Source organism: Sapajus apella, unplaced genomic scaffold, assembly GCF_009761245.1.
Source record: "Sapajus apella isolate SASKATOON/1434 unplaced genomic scaffold, GSC_monkey_1.0 scaffold3, whole genome shotgun sequence".
Classification (NCBI taxonomy): Eukaryota; Metazoa; Chordata; class Mammalia; order Primates; family Cebidae; genus Sapajus; species Sapajus apella.
The window spans coordinates 14,382,854-14,396,874 of record NW_022436943.1 but is presented as its reverse complement, the minus strand read 5'-3'; the positions used below and the strand labels follow the sequence as shown (position 1 = coordinate 14,396,874).

The following is a 14,021-nucleotide window of genomic DNA, read 5'->3' as shown; positions in this document are numbered from 1 at the left end:
TGTTTCACTGTCCTCCAGCCTGGGTGACAGAGGCTGACCTGTCACCTGAGACAGGTTTGACCCTGTCTCAAACACAAAAACAAAAACAAAACCCGAACAAAAAAGACTTACAATGTTCCAGTTATTTATCCATAATACCTTCCTCATAACAAATCAGGAAAGGGATATTAGTTTGGGGAAACAGCTTCTCTAAAGTCTAGGAAATCTCGATGAAACAACTCTGCCACCAATGAAATTCCATCTACTCACTGAGAATACTCTTGCCTCCCAAATACACTTTCCATCACTTAACCAGCGCTGTGTACACAATGAGGGTCTTGCTGTTATTTGCTGTCTTTCCTGCTGACCGCTTCTTTCTTTAGCTGCACTTTCTTTAAATCAGTGAAAGTCTGCATTTGGTCAAAGACGCATTATGTCTTTAGGCCTGCAAGGCGTTTTTCTTCTTCCATTGTGTGCTGATTTAATTAGGTCACTTCTCAAAACTTTCCTGACCTCTGATGGCACAGCCCACAGAGGTCTGCAGAATTTTCTACTCCTATAAATCCTCAAGCATTCAGCCAGCACCTGTTGAGGGCAATCACTCGCAAAATACAGCTTTTCTCAAATCAAACCTCATCTTAACATAGCGGATGTGTGTGCTAGAAATGTGGGTGTTACTTTCATTGCAGTTAGGAAGTTTGTTATCAAATCCTATTTATAATGTTTTTGAACAGTGGACTTACGCTGAACATAACAATGACGAAGAAATACAAAGCAGCCTGCATAGGTGGTGGCAGAAGGATGGGAGGGAGGGAGAGTTACGGGGACTAATTACGAAATAAGCACAACAGGGACAAAGGACCTGCAGCATGGCTCCACCCACAATCCAAGACAATGGTCTGGTGCCAAAAGAATCTTCTAGACTGGCCTGTGGGGTTCTTTTGGCACCAGACCATTATTCTCTGATTTATTGCTTCTGTAACACCCAGATTGGTTTAACGCTTTAAAAATCTATTAAATTATATACCCCGGTTGAAACAAATTCTGTGGTTAATTACTTACATATTATTTTTAATTTTTTTTTTGGCCTTACTCATCTCTCAGAGATTACTCATTGGTTTTAATGCCTCTGGGTCAACAAACATGTGCTCCTTTCTTCACACTATTCTTTATCTTCTAGGTTTCAATTTTGACGTTTTTTCAGTCTTTGAAGTTATAGGCCCATGAGTTCTAAATGCTAGTAAGGCATTAATATGGATTCCACTGACTTGCTGCTAAGAGGGGTGAAAGAAAACTCTTATATTAGAGAATTTTAGAAAGTCTGAGAAGGGCAACTGTTACTAGGAATTAGCACCTTTTCAATATAACATAGAAAATGAGATGGTGGATGAGAGGAATACTGGGAGAAAGTGATTGCATTAGTGTTCTACTGCAGCATAAAAAGTTACCACAAACTCGGTGGCTTCAAACAACGCAAATTTATTATCTAACAGTTTCTGTAGGTTGGAAGCCTAGAAAAAGCAGAGCTGGACTTTCTGCTCAGGGATTCATCAGGCTGAAATGAAGCTTTCAACAGGGGTGTGGTTTTCAAATAGAGTGTTTTCAAGCTCACTGATTTTTGGAAAAGTTCATTTTTTCTAAGTAGTAGAAGTGCAATTTCCATTTTCCTGTTGACTTTTACCCAGGGGCCGTTCGCAGCTTCTAGAAGATGCCATAGGTCCTTGCCTCTGGCCCCCACAGGCAGTTCATGCATAAAGGTTTACATTTTTCCAGGCTAGCCCAGGGATATCTCTCTGATCTCTTCTACTCTGGCCATCCAGGAAAAACTCTGCCTTTTAAGGTCTCATTGTAGGTCAGGCTCTCCCAAGATAGTCTCCTTATCTTAAGATCAGCTGATTTGGCATCTTAATTACATGCAAGAAATCCCTTCACTTCAGCATATAGGTTGGTGTTTAATTGAATAATTGGGAGAAAGTGAGTGAGTATACCAGCGGCCTTTTAAATCTTGAGAACATTTTAGGATTCTGCCCACCAAAATGGTTTGGGAAGAAATGAAAACTTTTTTTGTGCTGGATATCCAGTGTGCAGCGGACTGTTTGTGTCTAGTAACTATAAGTGATGAAGTCACAGCCTGGCCTCTCTGCAGAGATTCCTGGATTAAAGGACCTTCCCTTTCATCAACCTCCCCTATTCCTTTCCACAGATGGCAAGTTTTTACAAAGAAACCCACTCCTACACTGAAAATAGGGGTTCTTTAAGACTTCTGGACTTGATATGCAATCTGCAGATCTGTTAGTTGACTCACTTTTTAAAAATTAACTTTGTTATTGAAGTATGACATTCATATAAAAAGTGACGTGATCATAAGTGTTCAGCTCAACAGAGGATCACAGAGTGAACACACCCACATAACCACATTCATCTCACGAAATAGAAGCTCGCCAGCATCCCAAAGCCTCCCTAACGTCCCCTCCCAGGCTTTACATCCTCCTACTTCTCTCAGATTAACCATTACCCTGATTTTTGATATCATAGGATTAGGTTTGCCTCTTTGTGGACTTTTTTATAACTAGAAGCTTATAAGAAACCTTTCTGTCATATGTCTTTCATTCAATATTGCGTTTGTGAATTTCCATTGGAAGAACATGCCACAATTTATTTGGCCAGTATATTGTTGATCGATCTTTGCACTGTTTCCAGTTTTTGACTTCTCCAAATAGTAATTCTATGAACATCCTTGAACCTGTCTTTTGGTGGGCTGTGCACCCCTGCTTATCGTACGTATTCCTAGGAGTGGAAATGTGAGGTTGTAGAGAAGGCATGAATTCCGCTAAAGCATTTACTGCAGAAGAGCACCACCACCCTTAACTGTGGTTAATGTCCAGTTTGGAGACTGTTTTATCCTCCATGTAGAGTAAATTTCCAGTCTTCTACTGGAGTGGGAAGGCTCAGCTGTCCAGCTAGTGGAGTGAGTGAGGAAAGGGGTCTGGGCATTCAGCAGCCTCCTATAGTTTCAACTCATTCTCCCTGTTTTAGCCAGCGTATCTCTCCTCAGCCCCCTTCAAGAGTTATCTGGTCCTGTCAACTTCAGAACATTTGGTCTTTCATGTTGCAAATTAGATTGTTTTTCAGGTTTCCTTACCACCAGTTTTGGATTCACTTTCCCCAGGCCTGCTGCCTTTTTTCTTTTCTTTTCCTTTCCCTCCTCTCCCCTCCCTTCCTTCACCCCTAGGCTAAGCCTCCCCTTCCCCCCTTCCCCCTTCCTATCCCTTTCCTTCCCCTTCCCTTTCCCACCTTTCTTCACCACTTGGCTCCCCACTTCCCTCCCCCTTTGGCTCCCGGATTCCCCTTCTCCCCTCCCCTGTTCCCTTCCCTTCCAGTCTCACTCTGTTGCCCAGGCTGGAGTACAGTGGTGTGATCTCAGCTCACTGCAGGCTCAACCTCCTGGGCTCAAGCAATCCTTCTACCTCAGTTTCCCTAGTAGAGATGGAGTTTTGCCATGTTGCCCAGACTGGTCTCAAATTTCTGAGCTCAAGCAATCTGCCTGACTCAGCCTCCCAAAGTGCTGAGATTACAGGTGTGAGCCATTACACCTGGGGATGCCTTTTTCATCTTTCCAGTTTTCAAGATTTTTGATGATGCTATGCCCTTTCCCATTTCTTTGCCCCTATTTTATACCTTTAAGACACAGTTCATTGTGTTTTGTCTCAAAGTTCATTTGTGTTTTGAGGAGCTGGAAGGAAACAAAAGAAGAAAGCACATATGTTTAACACCGTCTATCTGGTGAGGTAACATTCCTTTAAATGTTCAACATTCCTCTCAGAGTAAAGGGGTAAAGGAAGTTTCTTTGCATTATGTGACATGGCTCATGGCTTCATAAAATAAGATTCTAGCCTGCTTCCTGAGGTTAGGATTTTGTTTCTCTCTTTTGTTGTTGTCTTCAGACATTTATGCATTTTTATCTTGCTTATAATGTGTTAGAAGGAAACATACCATCTGCAGCACCAAGTCTAACATCATATAACTGTACATTGATAGAACCAAGATATTTATGAGCTGTGACTTCCGCAGTGATGGGTTTGTTATTAAGATGTTTTGGAATTATTTAGATGTTTGTTTCTGTTTTATGCCAGTAGTCTGAGAAAATACGTAGCTTAGATCTCAATAGAAACAGTTAGCACTGGTGGGATCAACAATGTTGTCCCACTGATGGATTCACACACGAAGTCAAGAGTGTCTAATGAGGTGGAACTCTGAAAATGGTGCCAAGCTCTTCTATGCCTAATGCCAGAGTCACCTTGAGGCACAATTTTTTTATTATTATAGGAGAAATTACTCGAGGGACCTATATTAGTTATGGTAAGGTAAGGCCAACATATACCTATTGTCGTGGGGTGGGGGAGAAATAATAGACCATGTGTGGTCTCCTGAAAGTGACCCTTCCAATATCTTTTGGTTTAGAAAATGGTCCTGAAAAGAAAGTGGGAAAATTTACCCAGACATCAAATAACTGCTTGGAAGTAAAGAGATCAAATTTCTTTTGTTTTCTTTTGGGGTTCTGGTGTTGGAAAAACCTTTCTACTGTGTTGGAATTGCAATGAAAGATGTCCATCACAGGTCTTGGAGAGAAGTTTGCCATGAATGAAAAGGGAGCTTGCATTGTAACTTGGGCCTAGAGACCCCTGGCGCAGGGCTGACTCTGTGCAGGAGGCAGACAAGGCTGATAACCTGCAGACCCACTCTACTCTGGCATGTTGGTCCTGTTTTGGTATCAATGGTTGGATATGTGTGTGCAAAGTAAACAGCTCAAATAGGCGGCTTTTCAGCAGGCTCTGCTACAATCAGGACAAGTAGGGGCTTTACCAACAGAGACAGTGATTATATTATGGACCTTAGGGCCTTGGAGACACCTAAGTGTTCTGTAAGACACTGTATGACAATAATAGATGCTGAGGACCCCAAGAATCAGTGAGAATCAGTGACATGAGGGGACCAGCCAGATGCTAGTTGCCTGGCATTTGGAAAGAGAATTAATTCTTTTGAACTGAGTAAGATTGTGGAGTTCTTGAATAGTTTCAGTGAGAGAACATGTATACCGTGTTGATACCCTAGGAATGAGATCTTAGACTTTCTAGTATGAGCGTATGTGAATTCCTAAATTGTTAACAGCAAATATAGGACATTGGACAACATTTTCAGCTGGTGACGCAGGTCATCCTCTCAATTTTTGTTAATGAGATCCCACCTTCTTACCATGTATATGTATCTTGTTTTAGATAATCTCCCAGTAGTCAATGCTGAAAATAATGGCACCTACATTATAGGATTGTGATTAGGATTAAAAAGAAAAAGAATGCAAACCTTTAACACAGTGCTTGACACATAGTGAATGCTAAATAAATCTTTGTTGTTTCTGTTCTCTCAAGTTCTTTCTGGTTGTTACAAAGTGTTTGTAGTACCAGAGTGTAGGAAAACCATCTATGTTATGAGCTCTGTAATCTTAAGCATTTTACAGTCATTTTTCTGGACCTTGGTTTCTTGATCTTTAGAATGGGAAATACTACAGCAATTTTCCAGGGATGTTGCAAGGGTTGAATAAGATAAGGTATATATGGCAACCGCCTTAAATACAGCACTAAAGGTTGTGCAAACCAAAGTTCTTCTGATTTTTAGTACCATCCTAAGGAAATGCCAAATCTGGCTCAGTAGCTAGACAATTATAGTGGCTAATCCTGAATCTTCATCTCTGAATGGAATAGTTTTCTCAGTGAGCCTTCAAGGGAGAGAAAGTTTGCAAGTAGATTCTTACTCCTTTCATTTCTTGAGGAGCATGCTATTTTCTGTCATTTTTCAAGGATTTTTCATTGCTGGTATTTTCCCATGAGGGCATAAAGTGGTAAACAAACATAATTGGTCAATATTGTTTGAGTTGTTTTAACCTAGGAGTCTGACTGACTTCCTTGCTCCCCACTGAGTTCACTAGGACTGTATCTCCAAGTGCCTGAGTTCCACCCCTCGTTCAACACCAGCCAGAGTCACAACCTTGGCCAGGAGGGAAAAATTGAAACCAGAAGAAGAAAGAACATTTTAAAGAGATTGTGACATGACGACTCAGTGACAATCAATTGAAGGAGAGTAGTGGAGCGGGGAAGTGCCATGAAGGCCACTGTCTCATTCATTGAGAGTGTTGGACTGGCTCCATAAGGAAGCCAGGAAAAGCTCCATGAAGCCAAGTTTCTAGGCAGAGTTCTACAGGGCGGAGGGGCACCACACTTTCTTCTTCTTCTTCCTTTTTATTTTTTCAATTGCTGCAAAAGTGAGAAAGTGACCATTTCCCACAGGCCCTGGATAAATACCAGACATCCTGAGGGAAGCTGCGTGCCCACTCTCAGAATGCCCTGTGTCCTGATCTGGTCCTCGCCATGTAGCTCCCATGGGAAGCCTATTAGGGGCTTGGGAACAGTGGTGCTCATTTGAGGAGAATGCCAGCTCTCCCTTCCACTCTGCTGATTATCTATTCTTTACTACTTGCTATCATTCTGATTGTGCTTTCCCTGGCATCAAAATGCAGTTTTGTTGTGTTTCAGCCATCGAAAATGATTTCCTGAGTGATTCTCTCATCTCTTCCAGACGTCTCTCTCCGCATTCCCTGCACCCCCGCCCCGTTTGTCTGGCAGTTAGTGAGTCAGCACTTCGTTCTTACTCTTTGCTGACAGTAGTAAAGGGAGACTTCCTAGCAGCTGCTCAAATACCTCCCAAAGACAGCAGCCTTTCTGCAGTGGGAGCACTGATTTTACTGATTCTCTGCAGGGTTTCTAAATAGCGGGCCTCCTATAAATCAAGCCTCATTTGAGTGAAATGGGCAGTAAAGACAGGTGCCAACACTGGAAAATAATTTCCAGTACATGTAGAAATTTAAGGAATTGTTATTCTTTGACTATGGCGCTGTGCTTTAAGATCTAGCTTGTGTTTGAGTCAAAATTAAGTTTTACAGTGTTTGTCACACCAGCGTATAGAAAAATCATCCATCTCTTGCCCCCTAAACGGGACTCCTCAGACACAGGGGTGCACTGAAAGGTTATTTATGGTAGAAGATTCCTTAATTTCTTTTTGCTTTGCCTCACAAGCTTCATCTTTCCTTTGGTATCTTATCTAGGGCAAAGTTCTCAATCTCAACTTTAATATTTTATGCCAAATTTATTTTATTTTGTTTTTGTTCCTATGCATTGTATGATGTTTAGCGGCTTCCTTGGCCTCTAGTATACTCCTGCCTTTCCTAGTAGTGACAATCATAATTGTGCCCTGGAGACAAAATTACCCCCAGTTGAGAACTGTTGGTCTAATGGAAGTTAAGTAGAATAAAAGAAGGACTTAGAAGACTTGAGCTCAAATCTAATTTCAAAGGCTCCTTAATGTAGCTTCTAACTTTAATCTTTGATTCTAGAATGTGCTGCGCTCTTATAGTCTGAGAGCTGGCCAGTGCTGCTGGCATGAATTCTGGAGTAATGAAGCCAAAACCATGTTCCTGATCCCAAGTAGGTCACAAAGACTGGTCAATTCTATGATCCTACTCTGTATCTCTAATCCCAGGAAGCTGTAGTTCTGGAAACTTATTCTTTCGGAGAACTGAAATTCTTCTTTCTACCCTCACACTCCATCCATTTACCATCCAGGTAGCCACCGTTAGCAGTATCTTAGATGTCCTTGCAGAGTTACTTCTTGAATATGTCAGCGAATGTGCATACAGATTCCTCATCAGTTTCCCACTCCCCCAAATGGACATGTTGTACATTCTAGAATGCACCATTTCTTTCTTATCACTGAATCATAAGATTATTCCATATCAGTAGATACTTCATTTCCTCTTTTTTGGGGTCAACTGTTATATATAGTTCTATCATATAAATGTATCAACTTATTTAATTTCTCTCACTGATTTGTACTATTACAAAAAAGTGCTGTAGTGAAAAATTTGTGTAAACATCAAGAAGTGAAATTGTTTGGTCAAATGAAACATGCATTTGTAATTTTGACAGATGATGCAAACTGTTCTCTCTAGGAGTTATAGTAATTTACCTCCCCACAAGCAATACATCACAGCATCCATTTCTCTGTAGTCAGGACAACAGGGCTACTACTTTGGATTTTTATCAATTGGTAGAACATTGTGTTTCAATGTAGTTTCATTTTGCATGTATCCTACTATTGAAGAGGTTGTGTTTCTTCATATGTGTAAGAGTCATTCTTCACTTTTTTTGTGGACCATTTGTTCATTTCTTGCCTATTTTTCTTTTGGATTGTTGGGTTTTGTTATGAATTTCTAGAAGTGTCATATATTAAGGAGACTAACCTTTTGTTGTATGAATTGCAAATATTTTTTCCAATATGTCAATTGTTTTTTATTTTGTTCACAAATTTTTTGCTTAAATAAACTTTACAAAATTTTATTTCATCTAACAAACGACTTTTCCTTCGTGAATTTTGTTTCTAATTACAAAGAAATTTTCATGTTTCTTCTTCTTTTATTGGAGTTTTCCCTTTGTTAACATCTAAATTTTTGTTTCATATGGAATTTATCCTGGTAACTAAGTATAAGTTATAAATCCCATTTTGTGTTTTCCACTACTCAAGCCTCCAGTTTCCCACAGAACTCAACTGGCTCTCTTGTTTATTTTTTCAGAGCAGTCATTTTTAAAGGAAGTTCACTAATGTAAGGATATTTTCTACTTTTCACCACATGAACAGTGCCTGCAGCAGTAGAGGGCTGGACCGGGGTGAAGGACTGTGGGCCATATTCCTGCAGCATCTCTAGCTCTTCCAAACTACATTAAGGTCACTTCTGCTTTGCACAAAGTCCTCATGTACTTGTTCATTAGATTTGCAGGAGTATATAGGAGTACATAGAGTAGGGAAAAGCCTGCTTCTTTCTAATTTTGTATAAACATGGCCAGTTTGAAAAGACTCTTGGCCGGGTATGGTGGCTCATTCCTGTAATACCAGCGCTTTGGGAGGCCGAGGCGGGTGGATCATGAGGTTAGGAGTTCAAGACCAGCCTGACCAACATAGTGAAACCCCATCTCTACAAAAAATACAAAAATTAGCTGGTTGTGGTGGCACATGCCTGTAGTCCCAGCTACTCAGGAGGCTGAGGCAAGAGAATCGCTTGCACCTGGGAGGTTAGGTTACAGTGAGCCAAGATTGCATCACTGTACTCCAGCCTGGGCAACAGAGAGAGATTCTGTCTAAAAAAAAAAAAAAAAAATCAAACGCATTCAGAGATTAAGAGTTAGTTGGCTCATTCTTAAGTTAGTGAGCTTTGTGTGAATACCTTCAGCATTTGACTTTCAATGTTTACCTTCAAGTGAAAATACTTACTTATCTGTTAGCTGCTGATATGGTTTGGCTGTGTCCTCACCTAAATCTCATCTTGAATTCCCACATGTTGTGGGAGGGATCTGGTGGGAGGTCATTGAATCATGGGGGCAGGTCTTTTCCTTGCTGTTCTCACGATAGTGAGTAAGTCTCATGAGATCTGATGGTTTTATAAGGGTGAGTTTCTCTGCCCACCCTCTCTTCTCCTGTCTACGTGATGGAAGACATGCCTTTTACTTTCTGCCATGATTGTGAGGCCTCACCAGCCACGTGGACCTGTAAGTTCATTTAAACCTTTCTTTTGTAAATTGCCCAGTCTCAGGTATGTCTTTATCAGCAGTGTGAAAATGGACTAATACAACCACACTTTGTTTCTTCCCCTGTATTAACCTATCTTGCTTGAGTGAAAAAAGAATCTATGAGGATGGATGGTTCTTTCAAATTGCTTTTCTCAGGAAGGCCTGTAACCTAATGTGCATTTTCATGGAGAAGAAATAGATCAAGATCTCATATTTAAGTAAGTCCACCAAAATATACTGTCTTCTTCAAAAGACCCTGCCATTTCCTTACCAACCTCTTAAAACGCTATTGCTGAGCTGGTCAGGCTCCATGGCTTCTGTGCACATGCCAAAGCCTGACCACAGACGCCTCCATCCCTCCTGCAGAAGCATTTTGTCAAGCTGGTACAAAATAAAAGCTTGGATCCTGGCTGACCCTTGATGGCACCAACTCAACTCACTCAACTTTACTTACAACATTAGTAATTTTCACACAATTACTAATGTGAGAAAATAAAAATAGCTTGAGAAACACCAATAATTTAAATGAATCATTCATATGGCATCATTTAACTATATAGTCCCAGACACACCCTATAGTTCTTATATACTATGCATTTGAAATAGTAATTTTGTCTTTCATTTTCAGTCAATAATTCATAAGGCATGATATTTGTCTCAAAAATCCAAGCTCACCTTGATTCATGCCAAGAAAACCAAGAACCATGCTTCATTTAAATTGGAATCTAAAACATTTCGTTGGCAATCTGCATTTTAGAGACTGCAAATATGTCTGCCTGAGAATCGCAGGGATTGGTCCTGCATGTGTTCAATTTCTCAAGATCTTAGAACAACTAACAAAACTAGCACTGCATTTTGATTTCCTTTGTTTTGAAGATAACACATTAGCTTAATCTTAAGCATTTTCTTTAGAGAAACACTAAGTGGTGTGGTAATGGATGCAGCACATAGAGAGGTACATTGCTACGTGTAAATCAAGGGTGTGAACAAGAAGCCCATGGTAATACGATGTCTGGAAATTGCTTCATGGTGTCAAACTTGTCCATGGATCCCAGGATCATTCCTTATTCTTGGCTACTGTGACTCAGAAAAGACAAAGGGAAAGACAAGGCATGCAGTGGGTGTGGTGGCAAGGTTAGCACCATTTTGCTCTTAGGTTTACACTGTCTGAGTCTCCTTGACCACTTTGCTCTTCGGGCATCTACCTCTGCAAATGGAAGCTCTCAATGCTGAGTTCCAACCTGTTAACAATAGCAAAGGAGAAAGTCTGTTATACTCATTCATTTTTCAGTGCCATAAGGTCAGAGACTACACCCTCTTTATATTTTGCAACTCCCAAACTCAGTTTTATACCAGAACCATCCTTGATTCTCTGACAGGTAACTTGGCTCCTCTTTATAGCACAGTCGCTAGTGTGCAGTTTTAGGCAATTTAGTCTCCCTCTGTCTTATGAGGACCCAGGCAATGTAAGTGATGTATAGAGTACTTTTTTTTGTCATGCTTCTTACCATGGTTTATTAGAACTTAAGCTAAGATGGAAAAAAAAAATGCAGATAGGGGATGCGGAGTTGGGGAACCAACTTAGTAAATAGTAGCAAGACCATTTGGCCTCAGCGTATTTGCATTCTAGAAAAGGTTTCTTCCAGCAAAGGGACCAAGAACACTTTGTCCAGATGATAGACATCTTGTCCTAAGTATTCTTTGTATTCTTCAGAGTTAATGGATAGTGAGGAACTTTCACATTATTCAGTTTTGATTTCTCTAGCCAATGAGCAGTTACTGGTGTCCCCCCAAAAAGAAATTTCATTTTGTGGAAGATTTAGATCTTGGTAGGAAGCAATAATATTTGCAGAAGGTCTGAATTCAGTGGGTAAATTTCTTATGCCTTCCTTGTTGTAGTTGGCTTTAAATATACAAAACAAACAAAAACACAGTGCTTACATTACCATACCCTAGTCCTCACTCTTGGGCCATGATCCTGCCTATTTCCTGTTGTTTCTCTGGACAATTGAGTTGCTCCAGCTTCTTTTGGCTCACAAAAGCATTACATCATCATTCATTACATTCCCCCTATTGACCACACTGGAAATCTCTATATTCTGTTTTACCTCTTCAGCCCCACAGGTACAGCATAAATAAGGAATGTCAGACTTGTATAAACTGCCTTCACACTGCTATTTACTCTTACCCAGACTTTAGTGGGTTGCTAGCTTAAGGCTCAAGTTTCTAGTCTAATAAAAACAGAATTGGTGGTGTACTTAAGATCTAGACCTGCTGTTTCAGTAGAACTGCCTAGAAAATGAAGTTGCAAGGATGAGAAGCCAAATCTATCCTTCATCACTGGATGTTGTCTAAAATTTGACTTTTGGAGTATCATTCTTTTATCTGTAAGCACTAATAAAGCATGGAGTGTGAAGAGAGTAGGGACAGAGCTAACATATTTGAAATCTGTTATGTGCCAGCGAGTCCTTTAGGCAAAATCACTCATTATTATCTTTTTTAAATTTAATCCATGCAATAAAACTGTGAAATAGATAGTACTATAATATTCATTTTGTGGATGAAGAAACTGTGGCTTAGAAAGAGACTCAGGTCACACAGCTAGTCCGTATGAAACCACTACCAGCACACAGTCAGTAATTACAGAAAGCAGGATTTGAACTCTACTCTTCAAATCAGATTTGAAATTACTTGCTGTTTCCATCATATGCTGGGAGGAGTCTCGGAGCAGTCTTCCCAGGTAAGGAGTAGCCTCTCTTGGGAAGGGGAGGTCACTACCACAGGAAGAGGGAAAAGAGCAACAGTGCTGAGTTTACAGAATATGATCAGCTGTTTATTGATTTGTTTGCCTGGAAGTGGCCCTGCAGGTGCTGGCTGCAGAGCAGGTCTCTCCTGGGACTCCAGGGAAACAGGTTACACAAACATGCAATCAGAGAATGTAAGAGTATACGGGACCCTGGAAATCACCTAATCCAGCTCTCTTCTTTTATTGCAAATGAAGAAACAGACAGGAAAAAAAAACTTGCCCAGAAAGATGAAGCAATTCAGGGAATAGCAGAGTGGATAAGCCAAGCACTCCAATCTCAGTTTCTTCAAGTTCTCAACCTCCTATATCTGCCTGGGCTGCCATCTTCGGTTATTATTCTTGGTCCAAACCTCAAACTCCATCACTTAAATTATAATGTGTCAGCTTCCTACCAGCTATAGAAATGGACTGTGAGGAGCCTGGTGGTTTTAAAAATATTTTTCTGAATGATTCAGAGTCCCCTGGTATTCAGGAGTACTTTATTATCTGCATATACTATATTACTCATAATGTACACTAGAACGTTGGCTCCTACCGCATGAATATAGCGATCACAATCACATAAGCCACAACAGCAGCAGTGTCATTAGCATGGTGTCATTACACATGCACAGCCCACAGAGGTTCCCCATTTCTAATCAGCCTTCCTCTGCTTATTTCTTCAAATTATGTGAAATTGTTTTCATTATTTCATAATGAACAGGACAGTAGAAAGCTTCAGGTTAGAGAGTTAATTATAGCTTTTAATTTTACATCTGCCTCTTCAGAAGGTTGCTCACTGACTTAAGAACCATCTTACCCCAAATTGCCTGCAGCTCATATTTCCTTATGGCCTTCCAGGACTCTGCTGACTCACAGAATAAAATTACTTTACCTTCTAGTGCCTCAGGTTTCTCATTGGTAAACTGGAGTGGCTGATATAGACCAGCTTTGAGACATTTTTGTGACAAGCGGTGAAAAATGGTAGCAAGCTTAATTGTAGCTTTCTTGTACTCACAGCACAAGGGCGTTCTCAAAGGTCTAAATGACTCTGTTCAGTCAAACACATCAATAGTTCATTTGGTTCAGAATCTTATGGTTTTGTTGTATAATTTTATCCTATAATTTAATTGAGGAAGGAAAATTAACTTGTGAGTTCCTAAAAGACATGTAGGAAAAAAGAAAGTTGGGTTCTGACCTGAGCAGGAATACATTAGGTAAAAGTAGATCAGAAAAATGCTCATCAGAATACATAAGAAAAAGAAAGGAAATTGGATTATTCTACTGAGATTAAAAGACAATTGAAAGGTCAATGTGACAAAACTTTACTCCTCTCTGTATATATTATCTCGTTATATCTTACATATGCTTCTTTTGTTGTGGTTATTTTTTGTTCCCACATGGAAAGATGATGTAGCAAACCTGCACTTGGACCATAAACTTAAAATAAAAGTTAAAAAACATATATAATGCATGTCCATATAAGTCTGACATTGTTACAAATCAAACAATCCCCCCTTCCTTCCTTCCTTCCTTCCTTCCTTCCTTCCTTCCTTCCTTCCTTCCTTCCTTCCTTCCTTCCTTCC

The 14,021-nt window shown here is 40.2% G+C and overlaps 1 long non-coding RNA gene across 1 annotated transcript in view; it reads right to left on the bottom strand.

Moving 5' to 3' along the window:
* Positions 1–3,550: 3,550 nt before the first annotated feature.
* Positions 3,551–14,021, bottom strand: part of LOC116531309 — a 45,233-nt gene continuing 34,762 nt past the window's right edge. The window contains exons 2-3 of the long non-coding RNA XR_004260359.1: positions 10,856–10,891; positions 3,551–3,712 (exon numbers count right to left, since the gene is read on the bottom strand). This is a non-coding gene — a long non-coding RNA (uncharacterized LOC116531309). The remainder of the gene's footprint in view (positions 3,713–10,855; positions 10,892–14,021) is intronic.